The sequence below is a fragment of the Giraffa tippelskirchi genome, chromosome 2 (genome assembly GCF_054371585.1).
Source record: "Giraffa tippelskirchi isolate mGirTip1 chromosome 2, T2T-mGirTip1v1.2.pri, whole genome shotgun sequence".
NCBI classification, from domain to species: Eukaryota; Metazoa; Chordata; class Mammalia; order Artiodactyla; family Giraffidae; genus Giraffa; species Giraffa tippelskirchi.
In genome coordinates, this window is record NC_137276.1 from 131,937,265 (window position 1) to 131,942,478 (window position 5,214).

General features: G+C 35.6%; 1 pseudogene; it reads right to left on the reverse strand.

Moving 5' to 3' along the window:
• Positions 1–2,937: 2,937 nt before the first annotated feature.
• On the reverse strand, positions 2,938–3,653 carry LOC145522823 (prostaglandin E synthase 3-like; annotated as a pseudogene).
• Positions 3,654–5,214: the final 1,561 nt, after the last annotated feature.

Here is a 5,214-nt window from a genome sequence, read left to right on the forward strand (position 1 = left end):
TATATTTTCTGTATTTCCTAAAATAAAGTTTCTTTCTCTCTTTTTTTTTTTTTTGCTTTCTCTCTCTCTCCTCACTCTCTTGAATTCCAGATGGACACACATTAGACCTTTGAACATGTCCTGTATATTTCTTACGCTCTTCTTTATTGTTTTCCTTTGAATTTCAGCTTGAATTTTTTTTTTTATTGAAATTTAGTACTACCATCTTCTGCCATATCCAGTCTGATTGATGTTAAATTTATCAAATGAGTTTTTGATTTTATATTCTTTATGTTATTGATTTGAACATTCATTTCCTGTACAGTAAAAAGAAGATACATTGTCTTTAATATAATTTTCTTAATCTTTTTGGGATGCTATGATACCATGGATTCAGTGACTTATAAGAACAGAAATTTCTCACATTTCTGAAAATTGAGAGTCCAACATCAGGGTAACAGAATGGTCCAGTTCTGGTGAAAGCCTTTTCCTGAGTGGCAGACTGCAGACTTCTCAGTGCGTCCTCAGAAGTGAAAGAGGCTAGGCAGCTCTGTGGATTCTCTTTTGTAAGAGTACTAATCCATCATGAGTGCTTCACAAGACCTGCTCACTCCCCAAAGTTCCCACATCTAACACCATCACATTGGATGTTAGAATTCCAACATTTGGCTTTTGGGGGCACACAAACATAGCTTATAGCAATAGTCAAATATATTATTTTGATGTTACTGTCTCCTATTAACTTAAATAACTGGATCACTTATGTTCTATTTCTATTATCTATTTTGTTTCTTCATCATCAATCACTTTCCTTCATCTAGTAATTTTGATTGCATATTGAACTTTGTGATTAATATATAGTAAAGAATCTTGTTTATATTATTATCCTTTAAACAGTGTTAAACTATTTCTGATAAGATTCTGTGGATCTCCTTAATACTAATGAGGTATACTTTTAGGTTTTATCAAGGTAAGCTAGTCTATTTTTGCCTCTATTTTTAGGGACTAGCCCTCCCTATCAGTGGAAAAGCCACGGTGTTAATTATAGCCTTTTGGCTCAGACCTAAATTACAATGTATCTCCAGTATGAGATAACCTTTCAAATCTCTGCTTAGCTCTCAAACTTCACAGTAGCTCACGTTCATTAGTACTCTCCAAGTCTCACTTAGTATTGGTACTTAGGAGTTTGCCAAGCACCGAAGAAAAATTTTTTTCATATATTTTTGGAGACATTTATTCTGTGCCTCATTTCCCCTAAATCTTAGTTAGCTGTATAGCCCTACACTCTTTTTGTTAGAGGAGGACAACACATTCTGTTTTATTTCAATCAAATCACAACACTTTCTTTTCCAGCTATTGCAAAGTGCATCTACAATTTTCTGTTACAGACCCACTTTTAAAAAGTTTTCTGTGACATTACAGCAAGCCTTTTTTTTTTCCCCCCTAACAGAGAAATATTCCCAAATTCTTCCTCAAGTAAAAATAGAAACTCCATTCCAGTAAATGGTAATACATGAAATTACAGTAAACCAGACACGTGAAAAGATAGTGAAGAAGTCTTCCAACAGTTTATTAGAAAGAAAGTAGACATTAAAAAATATCCCCACTGTCATGAACATAAATTAAGGTTTTAAGCCCAGGTAAAAGCTGAATCAAAAAAAAAAAAGGAATAAAAAAATCCAATAGTGTATTAACATTTTTTTCCACTCATTTGCCATTCTGATAGTGCAAATACAAATTTGGTCTCTGACAGTGCAAATACAAATTTGATCTAAATGTACAGACTCTCAAGCAACAATGTACAGCCTTTCTTCGTCCTCCATGCTAAGAGATGTAAAAGTTTAAGGGTCAAACAATACCAAATGTACAGGCTTGAAAACCATCTAAGTTAGGGAGCTCACTAGTTTTAGCTAAGATATATCTGGAACACTGACAAGTGATCACTTACATATGATAATGTGAAGTAAACTTTTTGAAAAATAAAATTTTAGTGAAACAATCCTGAAGGATATACCAGAGAAACATGTTACCAGTTTAAAGTATCAACCAATTGTTTCAGCCACTTTTTTTTTCATTGTTCTTATTTCTGTTTTTAATTTTTTTTATTTTTTAATTTATTTATTTTAATTGGAGGCTAATTACTTTACAATATTGTAGTGGTTTTGCCATACATTGACGTGGATCTGCCACGGGTGTACATGTGTTCCCCATCCTGAACCTCCCTCCCCATCCCACCCCTCTGGGTCATTCCAGTGCACCAGCCCCAAGCACCCTGTCCCATGCATAGAACCTGGACTGGCAATTTGTTTCTCATATGATAATATACATATTTCAATGCCATTCTCCCTATTCATCCCACTCTCGCCCTCTCCCACAAAGTCCAAAAGACTGTGTGTGGAGATTCCTTAAAAAACTGGAAATAGAACTGCCATATGACCCAGCAATCCCACTTCTGGACATATATACTGAGGAAACCAGAATTGAAAGAGACACATATACCCCAATGTTCATCACAGCACTGTTTATAATAGCAAGGACATGGAAGCAACCTAGATGTCCATCAGCAGATGAATGGATAAGGAAGCTGTGGTACATATACACAATGGAATATTACTCAGCCATTAAAAAGAATACATTTGAATCAGTTCTAATGAGGTGAATGAAACTGGAGCCCATTATACAGAGTGAAGTAAGCCAGAAAGAAAAACATCAATACAGTATACTGACACATATATATGGAATTTAGAAAGATGGTAACGATGTTTCAGCCACTTAGAGTCCATGTTCTAAAATCTAAAATTTAGCTACTTTCCCTATGCTGAGATCTTCCTATCATGTCAGTATCTGTTATGAAATAAAGGAGATTTAGGTGAAATGTTTGTGTGTGTTTTTTGTTTTTTGTTTTTTTAATCACAAGCGCTTTATCCATTGCCTAGGACCTCAGCAGCATCATGGAAATCTGGGAAATGTTCATGTACAAAGTTATTGCCTTAGCTGACTTAAAATTGCCGCATACGATGGTACACATCAACCCTTAGTGAAGCCTTTGAAAAAATAAACAGGTTGAAAAATGGGTTAAAGGAGGCAAATACAGAATCTGCCTTTAGAGCTATCAACTCAGGAACGCTCTCAATTATGAAATCTTGCAGAGAAGTTATTTTTCTTTCTCAAAATCAGCGATGACAACATTCCTTACTCCAGATCTGGCATTTTTTCTTCATCACTGTCTTGTTAATCATCATCTGCTCCATCTACTTCTGGTAAATCCTCATCACCACCCATGTTGTTCATCATCTCAGAGAAACAATCAAAATTAGACATATCTTCATCTGAATCATCTTCCCAGTCTTTCTATTTATTGAACTCCACATGAAGCCAATTAAGCTTTGTCCTTTCTTTTGTTAACCTTGGCCATGAGTGGTCAGATTCTCCTTTTCATAAACAACATATGTCTCTTCTTTTATGTTTGGAATCATTAGGATCAATACAGTGAAAAAGATCAATTTCATTTAAATGTTTAAAATTATCACTTCCTTCAAGACAACTGAATGTAAGTTTTGATTTTTCAAAATTTACATTAACATCTTTACTGTCTTCAACACAAAATTCAATGAAGACATAGTTCCATAGTCCCTTCGATCCTGATCCTACCACTTTGCAGAAGCAGGCTGCATTGTGAAGGGGACACGGGGATGGGCAAACAGATGGGTGGGCCTCTCCAGTGGCAGCTCCTGAGCAGGCAACTTCTTTCAGGTGGCGACTCTGGCATCTTCTCCAGCCCTTAACTCTTGATTTCTGTCCCCAGAGAGACTACTTGTTTTATGCTTTACCTGCCACAGTTTAGAAATGCTATGAGGGAGACAGTGAGCATGAAATTAGAGGTCATTTTGTATATTGCTCTTTTTACAAAGATTGTATAATATGTGTGAAAGTTATTTTATGCATTTTTCTAGCTTTCTAGTTATTTTTACTAGGATTGCAACTCTGATACCTCTTACTTTCACTGTCAAAATAAGAAGACTCTAACTTCTTAGTTTTAACATAGATTATGTTTTAAATTCATTAAGTTATTCTTTTTTGTTGCTCCTATTATTTCATTTGACTGCTGCTGCTGCTGCTGCTAAGTCGCTTCAGTCGTGTCCGACTCTGTGCGACCCCATAGATGGCAGCCCACCAGGCTCCGCCGTCCCTGGGATTCTCCAGGCAAGAACACTGGAGTGGGTTGCCATTTCCTTCTCCAGTGCATGAAAGGGAAAAGTGAAAGTGAAGTCTCTCAGTCGTGCCTGACTCTTAGCGACCCCATGGACGGTAGGGGAACTTTAAGATACTTTAAAATTATTTTTCTGGGTGGGTTAATATTGCTTTGGTTGTGACAGTCTTGTGAGGTTTGTTTTTAAGAAGTCAGGCTTCTACACAGGTATAATCTCATAGTAAGATAGGGAAACTAAGGTTCATAGCAGATCGTTGTCTACTACACAGATTACATAATGGTAAGAATAAGTTATCTGTTCTCATTTTATTACAGCATCCTGTTATTGTTTTAGGTCTAACCTGCAGTTAGATATTTCCAAGTATATTTTGAGTAGTTTCTCCAAGTTAATTAGGAAGTGAGTAAGGAAAGTGAAGTCATGATTTAACGTTTAAAATGAATTGTTTTAACTAGATTGGCCATTCTATAATTCTGTAGTCATGTTAAGGTGATCAAACTGATAGCTATTTTCATTATATTTTGTATGAGTTAATGCATTTGACCTGGTATCTGATGAGCTTGTAGGTGGAACTTATTAATGGATATGTTAGTGGGAAGGTCATGATAATTATATGAGTCATCTTTTTATAAACACAGCAAAAACTAGTGTATTTTTTTTCCAAGAAAGAAAGGGAAATAATATTTATCTGTTGCCAACTTTGTATCAGAGTGTGATCTCCCTGTAAACTGCTTTATATTCTAATGGTTATTTGAGTGATAATAACAACCCAACTACTGTAGTTTAAGATATTGAGGCTCAGTTCACTGAGATTGGTCAACATACCCTGGAGCTGAGATACAACGGGGTTTGCATTTTCCAGTGTACAAGAAGGTCTATAGCCCAGGGATTATTAAGACAATAAATCTAGAAAACGGAGCAAGCACTTCAGAATTCTGGTGGTGGATACATGAAATTCTTTGGGATATACTTTTCTAAATTTTTTATGCTCTTGGACTCATGCCCCAAATTATGGAAATCTATTATA